A 24337-nucleotide genomic window follows, 5' to 3' on the forward strand; every position below is an offset into this window, starting at 1 on the left:
CCTTGCATGAGAGAATTGCGGGACTGTCTAGAGTGGAGAATCAAAACTTACACAGTCTTACCCATACTGCCCTTTGGAAGGGTCCCTTGGGCTAGAGTGTTTGCTAAAGCGGGCTCTGGTTTTGTCTTGGAGACAGCGAGTTGGTGGACCGAACCAGCTGGGAAGCAGTGTGAATGGCAGGGTAGATGCAGCTATTACCTTTATATAATAGAATATGTGTGATCGTTATTGTACTCGAGTGTTTTGGTCAATTAGGAGTTGCATGCATGTAGCAGTTCTGAATGCAAGTTCGGTGTTGACTTTGGCTCATCAAAAGCCTGTTGGTTTGCAGGAAGCTGTTCCAGCTGAATATAGAGGCGAGGGTAGTGCCTGAATGAAGATGAAGGCAATGAAGTGAATTACCTAAGTGAATTTCACCCCAGTGAGAAATTATATATGCCAAACTCCCAAAATTATAATGATAATGTATTATTGCCAGTGCTTTATTATATAAGAGCAACAAGTTCATTTCAAAGAGCATGATAAAAAGCAATCTATGAGAAGTGCTGTTCGTTACTGGAAGAAACAGCTACAAGAGAGTTCTGGTCAACAGTTAGGGTTTTGCCAATTGACAGGCCAATTTAACAATAAAAAGGCTTTTAAAAGTATGTTGAAAGAAATTGTATGATTGTGTTATCAGTTTGATGGGAAATTAAACTGATCTTACTGTATCACTGTCGTAAATAGAGATTTTTGCAGTCCCTCCTGTTTTACCTTACAAAATAGTGCTAATCTGCAGTTATGAGTAAATGATGAACTTTAATTACTTGCCTAAAGATAAAATGTATGCTTTTATGTACAGTATATAAAATAACAAGTACTGCAATGATGCTAATCTGTCGCTATTAGCTTCACTTCATCACCAGTTTACTGAAATAAGGACTACATACAGTGGCAAGAGCAGATGAGCAACATGTACTGTAAAATTAAAAGACTGGAAGGGGAATCCTCAATTAGAAATTTTTTGAAGCTCACTTCCAAAATTAATGATACTACTTGAACCTTGCTCATTTAAAAGTTCAACTCCACACATGCAGTACTATGGAAAAATAAGCAATCTCCTTCTCAACAAAACCTCAAATCTGTTTAAAATGGGGGACTCAAGTAACAAAGAATAAAAAGAGAGGAACTGGGTGCATAATTCTTGTGAATAAATGAAGAAGATAGCAGCTGAATTCAAAACAAAACCTCTCCTGCTCTTTCCTCTTTCTTTGTATTGTGCTTTCAGTTTGGGCACACTAGGTGAACGGAGGGTGTTGTCTGTCCCATCCCTCAACTAGAATTTAGGATATTCTCTTAGAAAGTGGGCGATCAGACAGTTTACAAATTGGCTATAAGGCCAGATCTCTCTTTTTCTGGGCAAGTGCTGTGACCAAAGGCTTTTCCTGCAGTAGAGGCTTGCTGTCAGCTGCTGTGACCTCTTCCAGCAGATGTCTTTTTAGAAGCTTGGGCATCTATATCCAAGAGAGCATTGAAGTGTTTGATTCTGAGGAGATGGAGGTACCCGGTGGGCCTTAAGTTAGGTTACTGAACATTAGAAAGATGTGGTTAGGCTTCCCTATTGGCTCGTTCAAGCTTTGCGAAGCACTGACTTTTTCACTGAGGATACAGCAAACGTGGGTAACTATATGGGTGATCTGGTCTGATCTGATGTGACCATCTCTATTATTTTGGAGAGCTAAATGCAAAACGTGATTTTGAAACCTAGGGAGCTGCTTTTGTTCCTAATGTTTCTTATTTTTTCTGCAGCCCAACATATATAAATTAATTCCCATTAAGATACCATTCCACCTGAACTTAACTGGATTTAGCACTGCAGCTATATCAAGACCTATCTGATATATTTGTTGTAGTTTAACAGTGAATGTAATTATTGGCCTCTATAAATATTTCAGGTTATATATATATATATTTTTTTTTTTTTTCAGGCAAGGCAGTAACATAAAGACCTGTCATACAGGGGTTAAGAAAGAAAGAAAAGTAAAGAGATAGACCATCTTGCTCTGAAGCTATTTGTACAAAGGTAAGATAATTTTATTCCCTCAAAAATTTAATTTCCCATGCTAACTGGAGGGAAAAAAAATAAAAGCTAAGTTTCTATCTGTTAAGTTTCTACCTTTCTATTCAGTTTCTATTAAGTACTATCAGGATAGTCATATAATGTGTTCTGTGTTTACCTGCATTTCCATGTTTGTTTGAGTTAACAGTTTGTGATTAATATAATTTTTAAAATGTCAGCTCAGCTTTTAACTGAAGGGCTCATATCAAATGCTGACTAGAAAAGGAGCTAAAAGTATTTCATAGCTTCACATAATTGAAGATAGGCTTAATCATCTCTGATGTTCCTTGCTGGAGAGAACAGATGTCGGGACAAGTCAACTAGTAAAAAAGTGAGTCTTGAAAAACAGACCTAGATGGAACTCCAGATATTTTTGTACCAAAAAACTGGAAGGTTTTTTTTGTTTTCTAGTATAGATCACAGATTTGCTGGTGGGGACATTCTGAATTCTTCACTCCCATGTTTTAGGTCCTAAGGTTAAAGTGCCTGTTTTGGAAGTTTTGAAGTAAGCTTTGATTTTTCTTTTTTCCATCTTCCACCAACCCCTCCCCGCTCTTGTATTTGAATTGTATAAATCTTTCAGCATAAGAACAGAGATAGCCTTACTTGAAATCAGTAGTAGCTGCTGAATAGTCATTTGTGTTTTAATATCTGATTTTTTTGAATGAAAAATCTGATTTGGGGGTCTTGAATACAGTATTTGTATACAGTCTACTAGAACAGACCTTTTCTATCTTTTATAGTGCGTAGGTGTGGATAGCTGCACAGTGTTTTATCCCTCATTTACGTGTTCAAGCAGACAGAGCATCTGAAAGTATCAATCATATGTTTAAAACTGAGAAGGGAGGAGATGGGCACTGAAATGTTTTGACTTTTGAATTACATGCCAGCGGTGTTACTGAAAGTGACATTTAGTGCATCCTCTCCCTGCAACGAAGATTTTTTTTTTTTAATCTTTCAGGGATCTCTTCTGAAACTGTTCTTGTGTTAGTCACTCAAGAATTAAATGTAGCTTTGGACAAAGAGGACTGTTACTGTAAGGTTTTTAAACTAGACTCCTCTGAAAAAAAGATAACCATTGAAGACTCTGAAAGGCTTTTTGGATGGTAACCAAGTTAAAGAAGCTCTGAAGTTCTTTGGCTTTGCTGCTGGCTGCTCTCACTCACCAGGATCCTGGCACCCTATCCCTGTGCCCTCATTGCCTCCATAGCTCCAGTTCTCCTGTCAGGGAATGCCACCATACAATAGGTCCCCTGGGGCTACTTGGATGAGTGACAACCAGCCAGCTCCAAAGTGACAAGTGGTTGAATGTCTAATTGGGTCAGTGCACAGGTGCCTGCTCATCATGAGTGAGATGTTCTAGCTTTTCTCTGTGACGTTCTCTTGGTTCCTCTCATTTTTACTGCAGTTGTGAAACAAAACTGTCAATACGTTGATGCGAGAAAACAGGCATAATAAAACGAGAAGGATGATTTCCCATTAGCCTGTTTTGGTTAAACTGCTTGAGTACTGACTGGAGGGGAGGCAAAGAAATCCATTAAAGTGATGGATGTTTGCTGATACAAATGGACATTGTAACAGACAATAAAATGATTTATTTGACTGGCGAAAACAAGTACATTGTCTTAATCTCTATGACAGGTAGTTCTCATAGTGGTTAGACCTAGAGGCTCGGGCATCAGGAAATGTATGGGAGAGAAAAAGAACTTGTTTTGTTTTATCTGCACAAAGAGGCTTTTCCAAAGTCTGATAAACAGCTTGCCTTCATAGAATGCGGTCACATATAGACAACTGATGCGCAAGGGAGCTGTTTTATCTTATCCAACGCTTGGTCTGTGGAGAGAAGACAACTGACGTTAAGTCCATAGTCCATATTACACAGGTGCAGTTACTCCTCTTCTGTCTCTTCCTCAAAGAACCATAGAACACCTGGAGTTGGAAAGGGGGTCTGGCGGTCATCTAGTCCAACACCCCCCGTGCTCAAAGCAGGGTCAACTAGAGCAGCTTGCTGTTTGGACAACTGGTTCAAGTGCTTGACCACCCTTACAGTAGAAAAGTCCTTTCTTTTGTTCAGATGGAATTTAATCTGTGGTAATTTGTGCCCATTGCCTCTTGCCCTGTCATGGGGCACTACCGAGAAGTGTTGTTTACCCCTGCCCCCACCAGGTATTTATACACATTGATAAGATCTCCCTGAGCCTTCTTTTCTCCAGGCTAGAGTCCCAGCTCTTTCAGTCTCACCACATATGTCAGATGCTCCAATTCCTTAATCGTCTTTGCAGTCCTTCACTGGAGTCACTCTAGGATGCTTAAGTTTTGCATTTACTGGGGAGCCCACGAGTGGACACAGCACTCCAGACATCTCACCAGTGCTGAATGGAGGGGAAGGATCATCTCCCTTGACCTGCTGGCAACGTTTTTCCTAATGCAGCCCAAGATGCTATTGGCCTTCCTTGCTGCAAGGATGCACTGCTGGCTTGTGGTCTGCTTGGAGTCCACCAGGACCCCCAGGTGCTTTTCTGCAGAGCTGCTTTCTAGCTGGTCATTCCCTATCCTGAACTGGTGCCTGGGGTTATTCCTTCCTAGGTGCGGGACATTGTATTTCCTTTTGTTGAACTTCATGAGATTCCTGTTGGCTGATTACTCAGCTTTTCAAGGTCACTCTGAATGCCAGTGCAACCAGCTGGTCTATCAGCCACTCCTCCCAGTTTGTGTCATCAGCAAACTTGCTGAGGGTGCACTCTGTCCCATCATCCAGGTCATTAATGAAGTGGTTAAATGGTACTGGCCCCAGTATTGATCCCTGGGGTACAACAGCAGTGACTTTTCTCCAGCTGATCACAACTTCACGCGGATCACGACCCTTTGAGCCTGGCAGTTCAGCCAGATTTCAGCCCATCTCACTGTCTGTTGGTCTAGTCTGTACTTCATCAGTTTGTCTATGGGGATTTTATGGGAGACAGTGTCAAAAGCCTTGCAAAAGTCAAGATAAACAACATCTGCTGCTCTCCTGTCATCCACCGAGCCAGCCATTAGCTGGTCTGTTCTGCTCAGAGTGTCTCAGTCCCAGCAGGTGCTGCTGGCAGGGTTGCTCCATGAAATCAGTGTCTCCCCAGTTCAAGGTTTGTTTAAAACAATATTGTCAGTTTTGCTTTGGCTGACTTGCATGTGTGTTTCTAAAATAATGCTTCTTTAATGGTATATATTTAAAAGTGTGAAGAGTAGTCAATTAAACATTGTCAAGTTTGAAAGTATTCTAAGTCGTGTGAAGTCAGCAACATAGCTATTGTCAATATTGTTCATATAGCAGCTGTTTATGTTCCTATTTTGCTGTCCTTACTAATAAAAAGACCTGCTGACAGAGGAGAAAAACAAAGACAAAAAAAGTTTGACACAGTGTCTTACAGCTGTTTGCTGTAAGATAAACAGACTGAAGAAAGAAAACTTTTAATTGATAGGAATCAGAGGAATTATTTATAAGAAGAAGAAGAACAGAAGTACAATTTTTGAAATTTATATTATTCCTTGTAAAACTTTTGTTGTGAAAAATGTCCTCATTCTAACAGGACTGGAATATCGTCTAGTTAAATTTAGAAAAGTTGATAGGATAAATCATCTGGAAAAGAGAAGCATAGTTCAGTAACATATGGTTTCTTAACATCAGCAAAGAGAGGATGAAAAGGGTTTCTTATTCAAGAATGTAAATGTAAGTATTTTTAAGTGACAGGAATTCCCTCTAGAAATTAGAGACATTTTTAATGGATTGGAAAACGGAAGGCTGTAGAAAAGGAACACTGCTAGTTTCTTTTGTGGAAAAGCATGATTTTATTTATGTTAAAAATACCTCCCAAAGCTTTTATTTAGTGATGATAAACTGATGTGTTTCATAAATTCATTTACAGCTAAACAGAGTTTTAACCAGAAGTAGTTGTAACTTATTTAGGGATCACAGCTACCCTAGTTCTACTAAAGCCTGCCCAAATGTAGTAAGTGCATGGTTTCTAGGATAATTGTAGTGTTCGTAGGTTTTGTCCAGCTTTTTTTCTCACTTTTCAATCTCTGATTTCCTCATATGTGAATTGGTTAAATTAAATGGACCTCTTTCTTCAGATGTTCCTTTTTTAGTTCTCTTGCAACATGTTTTTTTTTAATATGCTAAAAAAGGACAGCATGTAAGGAAAATACATAATCCTTAAGTTGCTCAGTTACTGATGCATAGAGTCTTTTCACAAGAACTTTTGGTGATGACTTAGGAGTATCAGTTTTATGCTACATGCATTATTGCAAATTTGAGTCGATTCCTGCGGTAATCATGAATACAACCACAGCTGCCATAAATAAACATTTTATAACTTTTTTAACATAATGTTAAAAGGGGAAGGGAGGTAAAAAAGAAAGGAAAAGAAACATTAAACCAGTTTTTGTTCTTTTTTTTTCCTGTGTCTTTGAAAGCTTTCTGAGCTTTCAACTTCCTGCAAGAGAAGCAATGGTGAAAGATCTTGGGAATATATTTGAGTGCCATATTTTTGTTCCTTGCTGCTTATGCATTCCCTAATATCCCACTAAGGCTGACTGTGAAACATAGAAGGCAGCAACGACAAATATTAAGACATGGATTTATTCTACCTCATTTTGGGTGCTTGCATACCTCAGTTAAATTAAACAGCATAGTTGTTTAATCAATGGGAATTGACTCAATTAAAGAGGAACACAATTTTTGATAGGCAATTTTAATTTTTTTTTTTTTTAGTTTACCTCATCTGTCTACCTGTATGTCTACTCAAACCTGTGCAAGCACAAGAAAGAGTTGGTGCATAAGTGCTAACAAGGAGCAGGGAAGGCGGTAGTACGTAGAAATGAGGGCGAATAGGAGGTCAGTGAGCTGCTGCAGAAACATTTGTTTGTGGAACTTCAACCTATGAATTTCACTGCTTTTTTCAGCCGTTCTTTTTTCCAATTCTCTTAATCAAGTTAGAATTATTATTCCTCCTTTGAAAATGTTGTTGCACCTATTCTTGCTATTTTTATCCATTTTTAGATACACTGTGGCTAGTATAAAGTGGGCGGCTTTAGAAGAAATATTTTGTTACTGTTGCTTCTTGATATTGAAACTATAGAAAAAAGCTAAAACTCTCAGTAAAGATCTTTGAAAATCAAGTTAACATACCTTGCTGTTACCATACAGGATTCTTTTATCAGAATAAAGTATTTATATGCACCATTAAAATAGCTTTTTCAGTTAGCTATATTTATTTCCAAATGTTTTGACTCTTAACAAAATGCATGGTTACAGGATCACAGAATGGCTGAGGTTGGAAGGGACCTCTGGAGGTCATCTGGTCCAATCTCCCTGCTCAAGCAGGGCCACCTAGAGCTGGTTGCCCAGGACCACGTCCAGACAGCTTTTGAATATCTCCAAGGATGGAGACTCCAGCCTCTCTGGGCAACCTGTGCCAGTGCTCGGTCACCCTCACAGTAAAAAAAGTGTTTCCTGACGTTCAGAGGGAACCTCCTGTGTTTCAGTTTGTTTGTGCCTGAGTGATCTCAATATGCCCAAATGATCTCAGAGCTTTGCTTTCCAGAGACCCATGACTGCACCTCTTTGTCATTCAAAGCTAGCTTTTAGGAGTGCTTGTAGTTCAAGAGTTTTATTTAAAAAAATTATACTCTTGAGCGCATAAACTGGAAAAGAAAACCACATGCCAGATATTCTTCTTGAATACTTGGGCCAGATCCAGTAGTAAGAAAGCCTTCCTGGTCTTGGAAACACTTCACTACTCAAAACTTATTTGAAACCTGGGAAGTACTCTTTTTCTGGATCAGTAAGAGGAGCGATTTAAACCATTTTGAACACTGGTGAAGTCAGTTACATACTTCTAAATTGGTACAATCAAACATCTTCTGAGTATGTCACTAGATATTGAACCAAAATTGAACCAAATTGAACCAAAGAACCAAGAGGCAATAATGAAACAGTAAAGGTTACCATAAACTGTTTTTATAAATCTGACAGAATAAGGCAAATGCTTAAGTTGACATATATTAAACAAACTTTTTAAGCTCCAACTGAAGAATTTTTTTACGTGAGTGCATATAACTTTCATTTGTGAATTAAGTCTCCTGAAGTTTGGAAGACAGTGAGGTTTATACAGTGGTGTTAATAACTTTTCCTCCTATAAAATAATGATGTCTCAGTGGAAGCTTAGCTGAAACTTATACACATGCTTTTACTTATTGCAGCTGCTCTGTATGGCAAATATATATCATTTGATCTTTAAAGACTCTTCAATTTATGCAGTTAGTAGAATAATAAAATAATTTATTTTTTGAGGTCTTCTGGTGGGCCTGGAAGTTATTCAGTCCAACCTCCTGTTCAAAGCAAGACAAAATTTAGAGTCAGAGCAGATTGTTCAGGGCTTTGTCCCATTCAGTTTTTAAAATCTCCAAGGGTGGAGATTTTACAGCCTTCTCAGGCAACTTATTATGCCCTTAACTGCTATTCTTGGAGAATTTTTTATTTAAGTCTGATTGAACTTTTTCTTGCTGTGACTTATGACTACCGCCTCTTGGCTTTTTGTAGTGCACCTTGAAGAAGTCTGGCTGTGTGTTTTCTGCAACTCCCCTTCCACTGTGACTTTAGGGATTGGTACTGGGAATGTGCAAAAGCCTTAGCACCACAATGACTCAATACTTTATAAATTACTAAGATGCTGTTGGGAAGCGTTATACTTACTCATTTAAAGTCTAATTCTACTAAATATTTTATGGAGCATGTTAACATGAGAAATGGGCAAATAAATGTAGTACTGAAAAAGACTGCAGCATTGTACCAAGACCTTTTGTAACGAAATCCCAGAATACATCTTTTTTCCCTGGGTCTGTCATGTGGAAGGCTTGGAAATGCTTAATCTTTTATAGAATGGTTTGCCAGCATGTAAGCTCATGCTCACATTTTCAGGAGTGTGTAGTAATAAACAAAGAAGCTGAAACAAAGGACATAATCAAGATTTCAGAAAAACTTGTGATACTGTCTGACACAAAAGATGAGCTTACAAAATCAGTTAGGAAAAGACCACTGGAATGGATTACAGCAGGATATAAAGGATGAAGGATAACAGTTCAACATGGAGAAGGATAAATTCTTTTTTTAAGTCACTATTTTTTATTACTGTCTATAATAATAGAAGAAAAGAAGATGCAGTTCCTTGGTTTTATTATAAATTTATAGAAGAGTTAGTAAATGTAATGAACAGACATAATATCACTGGATGATCTGGACAGATCTATGCATCAATAAAATGTAATGGATGTAATAACGGCAGCATTTTAATATCTGGAGGGCTTCAGCCTTTGTTGAAGGCCGATGTCCTTTTGCAGAGGAGTACAGATAACCTTTAATTATCTTAATATTTTTCTAGTGTTTTGCAACAGGATTGTATTATGTCTAAATGCATATGAATATTTAAGTGACTGATACAGTGTAACACTTTGTTTTCATTTTGTACTATTTATTTCAAGGAAACCATATTCTAAAAGCTTTAAGACTGCAGAGTCATTTTTGCATTATTGCAATCATGACTTTGCTGCAGTCTTCAAATCCTGAACAATATTTTGTTGTGCTATGTATCAGTCCATTCACTAGGGTCTAAATCGCTTGTGTTCTCTGAGCCTCATTTGCTCCTGAGTAAACTGAAGATAACCTTCTGAAACTTACAGAAGTGTTAAAAATAACAAGGTGGAAGCTGTATTTATTCCTTGTGCCCTGCACTGCTCCCAACGTGATGCTGTACATACATCACCCAGAATTAATTCCTCGCCTACCCTATTGTCTTCAGAGGAGGATGAGGCTGGTGTCTGATCTCAGGACAGTTGTCCATGTGGCTGTTTTCTTCTTCAGTAAGGAATCTGGCTTGTTTACAATTCAGAGGCTCAGCAGGGACAGAGAGGAAGCAGCTTTAGTATCTCTTGCTCCTTTTTGTGATCAGAGGGAGCACTGTTGGTGTACACTAACTCCTTCTCTGCTGCCTGTATCACATCTGCCTCTACAAGCAGGTCAGTTCAAACTTTAACATAACAGTTTAACTTCACTAGGGTTCTCATAGCATAATCTACTTTCTGAAATATGATTTGCAAAATAAATTGAGAAATTTAGTCCCAGCAACACAGATGTTGTCTGTGGATGGAATGTTGGACAGATGACTAATATTCAGCTTTTTGCTGCAGGCAGGTATAGGAGCTGTTCAGATACTGTTTTGTATTTCTCTGTCCTGTGTATCAGTAATCCCAAGCCTTTCCTTGGTCTTTTTTTCTGGTAGAAAGCTGATTTTTTCTTATTTCCAGATTTTTATTTCATTTTTTACTAGCAAGGGCTCCTTTCTTTCCTTGTACAGTCTCTCAGATGTCTGCATTATTTGCAGTAGTTTTCTTTCCCTCATTTGAAGCCTGGCCCAAGACGTTCTTGGGGCTTTTTATCTCTTGCTACCCCATGGTGCTGCATATGATGATGCAAGAATCTGCCTGCAAGGGAGGGATAGATGCCAAAGGTTTTTCTAGCAAGAAAAGTTGCAGTTTATGAAATATCTTTGTTATGAATAGCACACATTTCACTCTGTGTGTGTGTGTGAGAGAGAGATGTAATCTTGAAACCACAAGATTTCTGTGAATGTAAGATTTTTCTCCCTTCTCGATACCAGTGGAGGATTGAAAACCTAATCAGTAATGGATCAGAAGACCTCCCTGACTTTCATGTTTTTTCTGTCTCTCTCTTCCTGTCTCTTTGCCTTCCTGACTGTCTTTACCAGACATAAGAGGTGCTTCTTGCTTTTGTAGGCCTACGAAGTGTCCTTTGGGTCAACACACGCTGTACGTGTTTGATAACTCTTAGCAGATATCAGCCTGTCCTGTTCCTGAAATGAGCCCATTTCTGAGCCATTTTTTAATCCTGTTTGACCTTGGATATATAACTTCCAAATCTCATTGATTTCACATCATCAAACATGATCAAAAGCTTACCAAAGCTTCCACCTCTCACCCCTAATATTCTGTATCTGTTTTACTCAAGAGTTTCTTTCAGGCTGGTTCAAGAGGACACAAGAGAACTCAGCAACTTTGTAGGCAATATTGTGACTCTGGTATTGAGGTATTTGTGGTGACCAGAAAATATCTGTATAGCGCCTTAAAAAAAAAAAAAACTATGTTAGGAAATTCTTGTAAGAGAGGTACAGAGATAAATTTAGAGAAGTCAAGAAAGGCCAAAGATGGTAATGAGTGAAAGGGCTATATTTTTCTGCAGAAAGAATGGTTTTCTTTTTTTCAGAGATATTAACTGAGGTTAAAATATAGAAAGCATATAAGAAACTGATTCTTTAAATTAACACTTCTAGGAGGATAATTAAAAAACATGACTTCCAAACTTAAGTTGCATTGCTTACTTTTACTCTCAGAAACCCAAGCAGACACTGTACAGAATCCCAGGATTAAAAGCAGATGTGTCCTAATGGGCCATCAGGTCATGTAACTATTACATTAGTGTGAGTCCACTTCTGGGTAGAAGACAAGTGAAAATTTGGTAACAGTTTGAACTTTAATATTAAAGTTAAAATACAATTAAATCCAGGTTTGGTTTGGGTTTTTTTGAAATGCAGCTTCCAATAGTGTCATAACTTTTAAGGTAAATGATACTTTTTTTCCAGGGTGTGACTTAAGAGACCCCTTCTTGATCTCTGTTCTCCTTCTTTATCCTACAAGTGCACATATATTTCAGTATTTTAAAAAACAATAGAGAATTTAAATACTAAGATCCGGGGAATAAAGAGGTACACAGATTGGAGCCTCCAAAACATCTTTCATTTCCATTGTTTCTCCTAAATAATTTACACTCTTTAAAAATCTTGTCAGGTCTGCTGCTCCTCTGCTGCTCTATTTTTTCTGTGCTTTTCTAGCTGCTATGTTGCTAGGACATGCTCAAGTAGATGGAGAGGTTATAAAACACTGAATGGGAGAATCTTCTCAGTGAAGTGGGAAAAGCAGTGGAAAATAAATTGTATGAAGGTCCTGAATTAAAATACAAGAAATAACAGTTGAGGTATTGAAGTAATATCTTTAGTATGAATTTGCATGCAAAAAGCTTATCTTTAATTAAAAATGAAATAACGCAGCTAAGGTTAGCCCTTTGTGATAATGTATTCCAACACCCTTAATAGGCCTGAGTATCTAGTGTTTACAAATTTTGATCTTTCTGAATTGACACTTTAAGAAGTATTCACTAAAATATTCACAATAAAATGTGTCACGAGTGAATAACAGCCTGTATTCTAGCGTAAACATTTTTTTTTTAAAACAGTTGTTTCCAAACAACAAAAAATAAATAGATTATTCATACCACGCTAGGCATTACTGCATTTCACTGTTACCTCAATTTACTTTTCCTGACAGATAATAGATTTTCCAGAACTGCATGAGGTACATAGTTTACAGTTTTGTGAAATGATGTCAGCATTTTTAGGGTTTTCACTACAGTTATTTGGCATTTTCTTTAAAAAGAAACTACTCAATTTTAATCTTTGTATTTCCTGCCTTGCAAGAATTTTGAATCTTTTTGCTTTATTATGGAAAATTATTTATTTTGAGAAGGTTTGAAACTGAGAATCTAAAATTGTTTCAGTTACTAACAAAATGTTTTAGTAACTTAAGGCTCCTCTCCACTGTATTTCGTATGTTGTGTCATCATTTGGACCTTGCCAACTTGAAATATACGGTAAGTAGTCAATTTGGAGGACCTGCCAAGAATGAAAGAACTGTGTAAGAGAGGCTAAATAACTGGAGAAGCTTAAATTGTCTAAGAAACACATTTTCAAATAGGAAACATTTACAAATTCGAGTTGTAGTGCTTATGTAGCTAGATCCACTAATTATCTGAATAAATATTCCAATTCTCAGAAGTGTTGTTCCAACGTAACTTCAGATTGTGTTTGGTGAGAACTGCTACCGCCTGTATGTGGCTGTATTTAGGTCACTGAACTTCGTCCAGTCAAAAATTGATTTTTATGGCTGGAGGCTTGTAGAGCAACTCTGCCCTCCTCACTGCCGGTGGAAATGTGAATTAAGTATTACAGGCTGTTCCCTCTGGAGTTTCTCAGGGCTGGTCTACAACTTGCTGGCAATTTACTGGGCAATTAAATTCTCAGGAAGTACTTCAAAGGAAAATGGATGTTTGGCTGGCAGGAATGGATGTTTTCTAGCCAGAGAAAAGAGAATGATGTTGCAAGCAAGGTTTAAACCCTGTAGGTATTTTTTTTAAATAACCTACCATCAACTGTCATATCTTCCTACTAGTTTAAGTTTGTTCAGACAAGTTTCTCCAGTCCTCTGTGTGAAATGGTAGCTCTCAGGCCACACAGGCTTTGAAGGTATCAAACTCCTTCACATCTAGAACAGCAGACTGCAGAAGGGCAGTGTGCTTCCACCCGTTAATCTCTTTCAAGCAATTCTAAAATTCATGAGATAGAGCCATATCTTGAATGGTGATACAGAATAACATACAGCAACCATTCTGCCAAATTAGTCGCATACTTAAAGGGCTGTATTAGTTGCCTTGGACTGCTTGCAGAGCCCCAGAGAATCAGACAACTTCAGTTCATGCAAAGTAAATGGATTAAGTTTCTTTCAGTATATTTTAACATTTTTTCCACTATACTTCTCCATGTCTCATCGATTCAGCTAGCACAGTATCTGCTGTTGAAAGAGTAAAGACAGTATTTTGTTCTTTTTGGGACATTTACCAGAACAATGAGATGGTTGAGTAATGCGGAAAAATATAAGCGTTTTAGATGCAGCACTTTGGATCTTTGGTTAGTGAAATGTGGATGAATTCAGTTAGTTGATACAAAACACTGGAAAGGCACAAAATATTCCTGCAGCCTGCAGATGTTAAAAGTGGTTGTGGGATTTCATGGGAACCATAAAAGAGTTATTTTTCTATGTTAAGAATTGAATCTTGTTCTTTCCTTGCCCAGTTTCCCCAAACAGTATCTGGTGTGGAATACAATTGTGATTCTCAACATTTTCACATGTATACTACTATAAGTTTTTAACTTACTTTATAAGTAAGCTTTTTAAGCTGAAGCTTTTGTAAAATGAATTTCCTCACTACAGAAGTATGCTTTGTTTAGTCCGTTGAAAATTAACCCAAGTTTCAAAAAGCTGATGGGGCATTTTGTTTGACTCATTTTTTGGCACTGATGCATAAAAGTGATTAGTAACTCATGGTTAAACTATAAGAAAACTGGATCCACACCTGTTCTTTTTAAAACCAAAGTAGTCCTTTCAAGGTGTTTGACGCTTGTTCACTGGTGTCCCAGGAGTAAGTTATGAAAAGGATTTTGAGAGCTTGATTCTTCATACTGCTGTCACAAAAATCACGTGGGTAGCCTGTGTGAAGTTGCAGGAGTACTGATAAGTAGGTAATAAAACTGGGAAGGGTGTTTGGCCCACATGTTCTTTTGAAACAATCGTAGTAAGGGCTTACCACAAACAAATGTATTATACTCACTGAAACAGTCATCACTGTCCTTGTGTTTTCCCAACATTACTGCAACACTTAGATAATGCATTTTGAAACTGAAATGACATCCATTTATTAATTTAAAGCCTTATTGTTGGAGGAACTGGGAGGAATGGTCAAGTTGGAGAGGATTTAAGTAATTGCCTTTTGATATGAAGAGCTTTACTTTAGTACTTGAAAGGGGAGGAGCCACAAAAAAGCTTCCTTAAACCTCTGAATGTTTATTGTGCCATATCAAACTGAATAAAGATACTTTTCATTGATGTAACTGTTTTACTTAAAGGTCCAAGGAGGATGCTTAGTTTTATTCTTCTCACAAACATGCTGTAGCAGGGTCTACTCTTTACCAAGTGGGACTGAGCACTCTTCAGGATCAGAAATAGCTGCCACAAAACAGCAGGTAGTGTATCAGAGTACTGGGTTCCTATTAGAGGGCAGCCCTACACAAGAAGATACCTAGATTTTGGAAGACAGCGTACTGCTATTACTTCTTTGCTGTGTATACTCCATAGAAGCAGTTACTTGTGTTTTCTTGACTGCACAATGGCCCAGCTTCAGGAGAAATATAAACTCCTGAGAGTCTTGTGATTATGGCCTTTTGCTAGCTTCGAACTGAACTGGAAAAATCCTAGCATGTAGGTTTCCTCCTACTCTGTAGTTGCATTACCATGCTACTGTGCAAAGTGTTGCTGCGTCCTTCTTCCATACTCAAAGTCATGGTATGGTGTCATGATGGCACAACAGGTTTTCAGCACTGATTTCTGGTTTCATGCTGATGTAATAGTACTTTGAACTCCCAGGAGAAAGATAAAATTTAAAATTTTTCAGTAGTTCTGTTGGCTGTGATAGGCCTTTCCTCACTGAGATTGCTAGTTCTTGTCAATACTGTGCACAAACATCTATCTCTTGTGTTCAGTGTAATAGGGATGTAGATGCCCAAGCCAACAATGTGAATTCTTCTCTGGAGCTAGGTGCTTATGTCCTTATGGTGTTCAGTGCTGGAAAGCCTGTGTCTGTTGTTTCTGGGTTTGGTCCAAGGTGTTCAAGTAGGATCTTGTGGCTTGTGCGTACAGTATTTGATATTCTCAGGTTGTTCAGCATCGAGCTATTGAATATCCCCGAGCTGCACAGCATCCAGTGATGGATGACCTAACCAGTCAAGAACAAGGTTTTCTTCGCTGGAAAAATACAAATAAACAAATACTACAAACACTGAGTTGCAGATTGTAACAACAAATGTTCCTGCACCTATGATTCTTCTTGCAGCTGCAGCACAACATCTCCGCTTCTTACAAAGCCTCAGCTCTTCTGCTACACTTGTTGTTCAGTGGAGGTCTTTGCTGTAGGCTATAGATCTTGCCTTCAGGGCTGCAGGAAACCTTCAAGAAGAGGAGATGTTGCACAGAGAAGTGAGCATACGAGAGAAAGGTTACAGAGAACACAGGCTTGGGACACAAACAGACTGTAAGGGCAATGTATGGTATGTGCATTTGTACCTTGACAGATGTCAGCACTTATCTCTGTTATGCATGCAGTTACCTTCCTTGTCTGTTTAGTACAATAACTGCCTGTGACATCCTGTGTCTGACAGTAGCTTCTCCGTGGAGCCTGCGAGATGTGGTTTACACAGCACCTTTGCTCTCGGCTGCTCTGTTGCACCCTGCTGTCTTCTCACAGACCTCAGGAAAGCAGATTAGTTGACCTGTGTTCCTCTCCAGAACTTAAAGCACATTAGTTCAGCATGACCTTCATTTTGTTTCCAGGAGGCACCCACTCTGTACCAGGGTGTGTAGTTCCTTTGTACTCAACCAGATAATAACCTTTTTTGATTTGAGGAACATATTTGGATGCAATAGTCTCTAATTGAATTTAGCAGCAGAATTCCTGTTGGCATTACTAAGTTAGGATATCATTCGTTATTATTGGGTGTCTGTGATGAGATTGCATTCATAGTGGTATGTGAAAACTGATGGAATTAGGTTCAGATTATTTAATTTATTCTTCTAGTTGTTTTTTGTCAAGCTCTTTTCATCTGTACTAGTCTACACAGGTAGGAAGATCCGTACAAAGATGCCCATGCCTTTTTCAACTTAATTAATTTGAAAGGAGAGTGGCCATGACAGGATATGAAAAGCTTTCTGTGACTCAGCATGTGACATTTCATACAGCAAATACACTTGGCCCTTGTTTGGACATTATCACTAAACAGCAGTTACAAAGCCATTGCTTTTTATGATATCATAATTCTTCACCATTCATTCACAACAGGAAATGGCTGAAGGAGCACACCATCCTGTATCGATGTAATTTGCTTTCTAACATGGTGACTTCTCAACTTAGCATGTAGACAGATGGGTGTTCTTCAAAGAGCTGAGCCAGCAGATCTTACAGCCTATCACCCTGCCTGACTTTCTGCCTGCTGATGGGTATTGCCTCACTATGAGAGCCAGCTCAATCACTCATTTGATATTTTACCTGTTTAAATCTTGTTAATTCCTTTGTTAATTGATCCAACTGGAAGAGGACATTTGTCTGTAACCTTACAGACCCTGTAGTATGCTAGCGATGGAATTAAATTGGGTACAGACATATAGTGGTAGACCAGAAGCCAGTATAACTTGGTGAAGGGTTAGGGATAGTGGCACTGGTTTTGTCAGGTGGATTTATGAAACCTAGTCTAGCATGTATAAGCCTAAGGATGGAGAACAAAAAATTTTGGCCCTAAACTTAATAGGCAGAGGCAGGAAGAATAACCTCAGTTTTGAACAGAGCTGAGCTAAAATCTCACTGACCCTATAACGTGAAGAGTAAAGTACTAGATTGGGCTGTGTGGGCACTATCATCAGAGGGGAAAAAGTGCTCACAGTATCACTTTGCATTCAGTTGGGATCAGTATTAGAATAGTAAAATGTAGCAGGTGATTTCAGACTTATAATTAAACACCAGGGGATTGCATTCCCTCTGTTGCGAAAGGTGAACTCTAAAATTTGTGATATGAAAATTCTCCAGTTATGCCTTTTTGCAACCCTTGTAAGTCCTTTGTGAAACAGAAAAACTATTACGTTTGGAAAAGCATCTATGGAGCATCAACATTTTCAAGCTTTTATTAAACGATTAATCTATATAGGATGTGTGGAATCCAAAGCAGAAACATTGTTAAATAATGCATGCTGAAGAATACGTAATCTCATATTTATTCCACAGAGCCTTTTGGTTTTGTTTTGGGATTCATGAACTCTCATGGGTCTTCTAAAAATTAGCAGATATGAGTACTGTAGTAGCCCAATAATGTCATCTCTCTGGCATCAGGAGCCCTCTTTTGCAGTAGCTAAGTGTCTTTTGATATGTGACGTGGTCCGGTAATGTGAAGCTCTCTGGCTTCGCTAAAGAGTAAATGACTGAGTATCAGCAGTTTGTAAAGCCTTTTAATACTGCTGAAAGAACAGATAATGACAGTGTACAGTGCTAGAACAAAACAACAAAGACTGGATATACAAATGTTGATGGCCACTTAGTTTCTAAAATAATTACAGTTCATGTGGTTTTGTCTTTTACAACTTTGGAGTATAAATCCTTTTTGTTGAATTTCTATAAAGTGTTATTCAGAAAACACATTTCTGCAAGAAAACTGTCAAATGTTTAGCTACAGAAAGCACAAACATTTCTTTGAAACCTGTCATCCAGTCATCTGTCAGTATATTCATTAGTTTTTGAAATGCCACCAAAGCAGCCATGAATTAAAAAGGGAAAAGTTGTTTTGAAAGAGGATATATCCTTCTCATGTTAAAATTTATACTAGAGTTTTGTAAGTGAATTACTGGCCTAATCTAGTGGCAAAATGACACAAGAAATTAAATATTCTGCCTGGCAAAATACAATAAAAATTGAATCTGTGGATTAATCACAAAATGCTTTTATCCCTGCCTTGTTTTGTAATTCCTTTAAAGCAAGTCATGACAGTCTGGAAGAAGGATGGACAGGCTCTTTGGGAACAGTAGAAAGGCCCTTTTCTGTCTGCCTACTGCAGCACTTGATCTCGGTCAATTGGCAAAAGGAAAGGCTCTACCTACTTTCACTACCAGAGGAGTGCATTCACCTCTGTTCCAAAAGTATACTTTCTTTCATCAAGAAAGGTTTAATGTGTTTTTCATTGCATTCTGTATTCAATAAGATTGGGTGTAAATTAATCATGAAATTCTGAGTAGAGCATCTTTAAAACTACGACTAGTTTAGTAGAAAACTTCCTGTGAAAGTTCTTGTGCCTGTTGACATCTTTCTATGATTGTTAGTAACGCAGTCGGTATTTCTTTCGTGTTTAAAGCACCTGACTACCTTTAGAGTACAAAATAAGTGGTGATTTATTGCCATCAGATAAAGCTTCTTAATGCTGATAGACTTAGCCACTGCTGTTTGTTGTGACAAAGCTAAAAAGAGCTAAATGCCTTTCCATGCAAAAACATCTCTCCACTTAGAAAACCCCAAACAAATAAAGGATTCCTGCAGATTTGAGAAAAGGATAGTTTGAACGTGTGTGCTCACACAGAGGTAAGAATGAAATCCATTGAACACAACAGCATGCTGAAAGGGAGGGAGAAGCTTTGACACAGCCTACAAAGTATCAACGTGTGGCCTGGGCAGAAGTGGAGGCAGTGAGCTGCTCAGTCAGTCTTCAAAGGCTTTGAGCACAAAACCACCATCTGATTTGTTTTTGAACGAATGTTGTTTTCGACTCTCATAGATAAATGAAATGCGGTTTTAAAATCTCCTTTTTGGAATAACCTACAGACCAAGATGCCTCTTGGCCAGCATTCGTGTCAAAAGCGACATTTCTCTTATTTTACTCTATTAACAGTACTTTGAGAATTTTTTTTTCTTCCTAAAAGTATACTAACAGTTGAAATGAAATTAGTAGCCAGAACCTCTCACAAATGTTTATTCCCCTGTGAGCTTTTCTTTAACATGGTACAGAGTTTAACTGATTGATTAGCAAAAATAGATTTAAAATTCTGATATAGCTTGGTGAGTTTGGTGGGGAATCTTGGGTTAATTCTCCCTCTGTGTCACATTCCAGAGTATATATATATTAATCTAACCAGTGTTCTGTCAAGTACTTGTCTTTGCACCCGTTTTCCATAAATATCTTCAATATGACTTTTCAGTTTCCTTTTTAATAGCTGCTTTGACTTTTAGGTAACTTAATAATTTCTATATCATTTGCCAACTGATGTGCAAATGGAAGAGTTTTGTTGTGCCAGACGTGTATTTGAGATGCAAGTGAGCACAGGAATTGCGCAGTCAGGGTGCTTTTTTAAAGGAGAATACTCATCAAAGCAACAGGTTCTGATTAAGTTGAGAAATACAGTTCCTTTTTGTCACAGAGCAGACTAAATATTGTTTTCATATGTGTATGTATATATATGCACATATATATTGCTAACTATATAATTTAAGTAATTATATGACTTATGTATACAACTAATTTTCCTGTCTTAAGAAGTAAAAGCCTTCAAATATAGATTTTACACTATTTATAAAATGCATCCTGGTAAGTATAGGTGAAGGATGGTACTGTGTTAGAACTATTTTGCAGGAGACTGCATACATTGATGTATGGTAATTGGCTATGCTTTTTTGAACTATTTTATTGCCGATAAACCAAATAAATGTTATTTGAATAAATTAGTGTAATAGGTTGGTGGATATAAAAGTCAGGGAAATCCAATAAAGGTCTGACATTCCTTTTTACGTGACTTGCAGAGTTTGCAGAATATAGCGCTTCTCTTCAGAATTAAAAATTCGCATATCTAACAGACTACACTAGGAACAATGCTTTAACTTATTAGGAAGAAATACAAGGACATGTTCTGAACCATAAAGATTGTAAAAATGAAATATCAATGCTAGATTTTTTTAATTGAAATGTGCAGTAAAAGTTATGAATGCATCTGTCACCTTGTGAAATGTGTCTGAGACACGGTGAAAGAAGAGTCAATATGGGCTTTACAGGCTGCTGTGCTGTTGCAATAGAGATGTGTCACAGGAAAGCGTATGAGGGCAAGAGACCCAGCTCTGTTCTCTTCTTCCCCACATGCATCAGGAGTGATTCCACTGAGGTTAGTGCAGTTCTATGCATGTGAAGTGGTGTAAACAAAGTAGAACTCAGTTCAAGTTAGTGTTCTTGTTAGCCAGATCGTTACATCTGGAATCGTTTTTCTATGAGGTAGAAATTTTAGTGCAGGATTTTTAATGGTAGGAGGACTACAGGATTATTTGCTTATTGCATCCTGCAGTTGAATGTATTTAAACCTGAAAGTGTTACCACCTAGAAGGAAACGGGATATGTCCAAAGAGCTTCTCTTTATGAAGGAAAGTAGGGAACAGTCCCAAAGCCTTTGAATGTTGAGGCCACGTCTCCCTTGCAGTTCATGAAAGAAGGCAAGACGAATTCAAAGATGAGATGAGGTTTAAGATGAAGCAGATCAATTCCGAATTATTACTTACATGATCTGAAGCTAGCAAAGCCTATTCTGGAACTCATTAAATGTCCAGCAGGTACGGAGAAGTTTAGCATCCCTTTTCATTGTTAAGTTAATCTATTGGTAGCCTGCTGCTTACAGTCTATGCCGGTGTCATGTTTTATCCAACATCTTGTCCTGAACGTGTGAAAAAACGTTAAAGGCTGTCCTCTGCATGTATTTTAAAGCTGCTGAACATGAGACAAGGATTCCAACAAGTTATCTCAAAATAAAATGCATCTCTTGTTTTTCCATAACTACAAGCATTAAATGATTGAATGGTATAAGATTCTGTTAAAGTCACCGAACGTGATGCTAAAGTGAAAAGCAGTTTAAAAAGAAAGTATGGATGTGAATCATGGGGACATGAAGAAACTGGGTCCTAGCTGAAGGCCATGCAAAAGAATGGTCATATTGAGTAAGGATTAATCTGAATGAAAGAACTAAATATAAACGAAATTCAAAGACTGTGTCAGCAGCAGGACAGAATTCCTTGGGAAGTGCAGTAAGTCTGCAATTCTGAGAAGTTAATTCTTTCCCATAGCAAAGTAGGTGAAGAGAAAGCGTATTTGGGAGGCTGTCTTTGAATAATGTGTATTTTAACCTTTATGGACTTCACAGAGATTTGAAAAATCATGATGGATGTTGTTGACTTCCTGTTCATGGAGTCAAATGGAGTAAGTCAGAGATATTAGGATCTTTCTTTGATTTCTTTTTTAATTATTTTTGGAAGAAAAACAACTGTGCATAAATACTTGTTTTCAGATGTTTGCTCTGAAGTAATTTTCCTTGGCTTTGCAGAGTATTCCTCACCAGTGCTTCAGTAGGGAGGAACAGAGTCAACTTAGAGTGATGGGAATACTTCAGTGTGGCATTGACCCAGCTCAGATCCATGAAGACTTAGGCAGGGGGTATAGTTTCACATGAGGCTTCACTTTGTTTAATTTCAGGCTGACATCCAGAAGACGTGGTTCCTTTTGGGAAATCTCTGTCATGTCAGAACCTAATCTTTTCTTGCATAGGTTTGTTTTCTCTTGGATCAATGAACCGATGTAGCTCACTGGGGATACTACAATTCTTAAATGCAAGGAAGAGGGCAGGAACTTGCAGTGAGGGACAGAAGAAGAGCTCAGGACCTCTCCATATCTTCTTGACAGCTACTTGTCATTGGATCAGACCAAGCCTAGTGCGAAAATTCACCCCTAAATAAAGTACCAACTTTTTCACTCAAGTGAAAGACAATGTTGGAGAGAACTGTAAGGACCGCTCTTGCAAAAAAGGGAGTATGGCCAGTGAATGGGCAGCCCTAATTCCAGGCCCCCCATCCCGCCTCAGCCAGGTTCTATTTTAATTTGTGGAAATCAGTTAGCTGCATAATTCTGTGACTCCACCCAGCAAACCAAAGAAGAAAAGTGGTTGTTCTAGTCTCCATGAAACTCCTTTCCAGTACCTGCAGTTGTTTAGGATATATGGAAGATTAAGTACTGAAATGTACCTTCTAATAAAGTACTTTGATGATCAAGAGACTACAGTGATTGCTGGCAAAAAAGAGGAAACTACTTTTCTAACCTGGCCCTTAATGCTTTCATAGTAGCAAAGGCAATTGTATGGCTAACTTCGTTTTTACTCAGCAGTCAAGTTAGTTCAGGTTTAATTATATTTGTTTTCTCAACTCGGATTTAACTGGGTGCTTTTTTTGGTGCAGGTGCCTTGACCTAAATACATTAGAAGTGGTTCATTTTCTTTAAAACAATATTTTAACTATCCTTCTGTCCTTTTTAAGTCTTTGAGTCTTTTATTCCTCTTCCTGTTTTCCCCATGACATTCTGTATCTCTTCTAAACCAGTGCAGTGAATTAGGTAAACTTTCTCTGATTAAACATGTGAGAAAGTATATGTGAAGTTCAGAGCGTTTCAGTCATGCCAACTGTTGGCTTTATGTCTGGAAATTCTGGTTTTTGATATTAAACAAAAGGTATATCACACCTTTTCCCAGCATATTCTGATGTGAATACATCTTGCAATGTTAAAAATAGCCAAGATTGTCAGCCGTTGTGGAAGAAAGGAATGTGGTTTAATTAAGCAGAAATTTTATTATCTTACCTGGCAACTACCCAGCAGCAAGCATTATATGCCAAAATGCATGTAATTTGTTGGACCCAGCCTAATGTTGGGAACCCACTAGCGAGATTAAAGAAGAGTGAGAAAAGGTCTTACTTCATCTTTACCTTTTACAGCAACCAGCTCCTGTTACAGAATGAATTATGAAGTTAAAAACAACACGAGTGTGAATTTGGAGATCCCTATGATGCACTGTGAAAACCTGTAATATTTTAAAATAAATAATAAGGGGTGCAAACAGGTCGGTTGCCTTTGTGTTCCACTCTTGGTTCAAATGTAAAAAAACCCCAAAGAAACCAAAAAAACCCCACCTTAAGATGTGAATCTTAAAGGAGACACAGACTCTTTCCCTTTTCTGCTGTTCAGGGTTATAAGAAAAGTATTCCTATGCGCTACTGACAAGGCCTAAATATGTTGATGCCTGTTATATGCTTTTCCTTCTGCAAGAGGAAGCTTGCAAGGGTTTCCTTGGTCATTGTTATCTGGTGAGTGCTGCACAGGCAACCAATATGACACAACCCCTTTCATGAACTTGATCCAATTCTATCTAAAATACAGCATAAAAAGTTTGCTCCAGGATATCAAATGATAAAAAAAAACCAACCAAACAAACCAAAAACAAGCCCACAAAACCTAAAAAAAAAAAAAACCAAAAAAACCCATCCTCGAGACTTGTAATATCTGTCTTGATATGAAAAACATTGCTTTCACGCACTCTAGAGATGAAAGTTGATTTGCTGCTTTGAATTTTACTCTGACAGGGAGTGAAGCTATTAGTTTCAGTTTAAATGTTGTCTGGACATATTGAACCTAACTTAATTGTGGAATATAGTTACAAATTTAACTTGTAGTTTAGGCTAGAAAATGGTGAACGACCTACCAAATCTTTGCAGTGAAACAGCTTGAGTCAAATTCCTGCTAAGGAAGGAAGGAATCAGGGCTGGGAGAGGGCTGCCCTGATTTTGCTGCCTGGTATTATCAGCCAATCTCAGCTATTGTGAATGCCCTCTGTGAGAGGGTATTTTAGTATTAATTTAGTATT

At 38.0% G+C, this 24337-nt stretch overlaps 1 protein-coding gene across 18 annotated transcripts in view; it reads left to right on the forward strand.

Annotated features, from left to right (window-relative positions):
• The window catches only part of NRCAM (neuronal cell adhesion molecule), a 165891-nt gene that overhangs the window by 51959 nt on the left and 89595 nt on the right, over nt 1–24337 (forward strand). For 17 of the 18 annotated variants that reach the window (XM_087764179.1, XM_087764195.1, XM_087764187.1 and 14 more), the window contains one exon: nt 1968–2062. The exons of the other annotated variant lie outside the window; for it this stretch is intronic. The gene's annotated coding sequence lies outside the window, so the exon portion shown is untranslated. The remainder of the gene's footprint in view (nt 1–1967; nt 2063–24337) is intronic. 18 annotated transcript variants of the gene reach the window in all.

The sequence above is a fragment of the Nipponia nippon genome, unplaced genomic scaffold (assembly GCF_047370975.1).
Source record: "Nipponia nippon isolate SJK-2023a ecotype South Korea unplaced genomic scaffold, ASM4737097v1 scaffold_3, whole genome shotgun sequence".
In the NCBI taxonomy this organism is placed as follows: Eukaryota; Metazoa; Chordata; class Aves; order Pelecaniformes; family Threskiornithidae; genus Nipponia; species Nipponia nippon.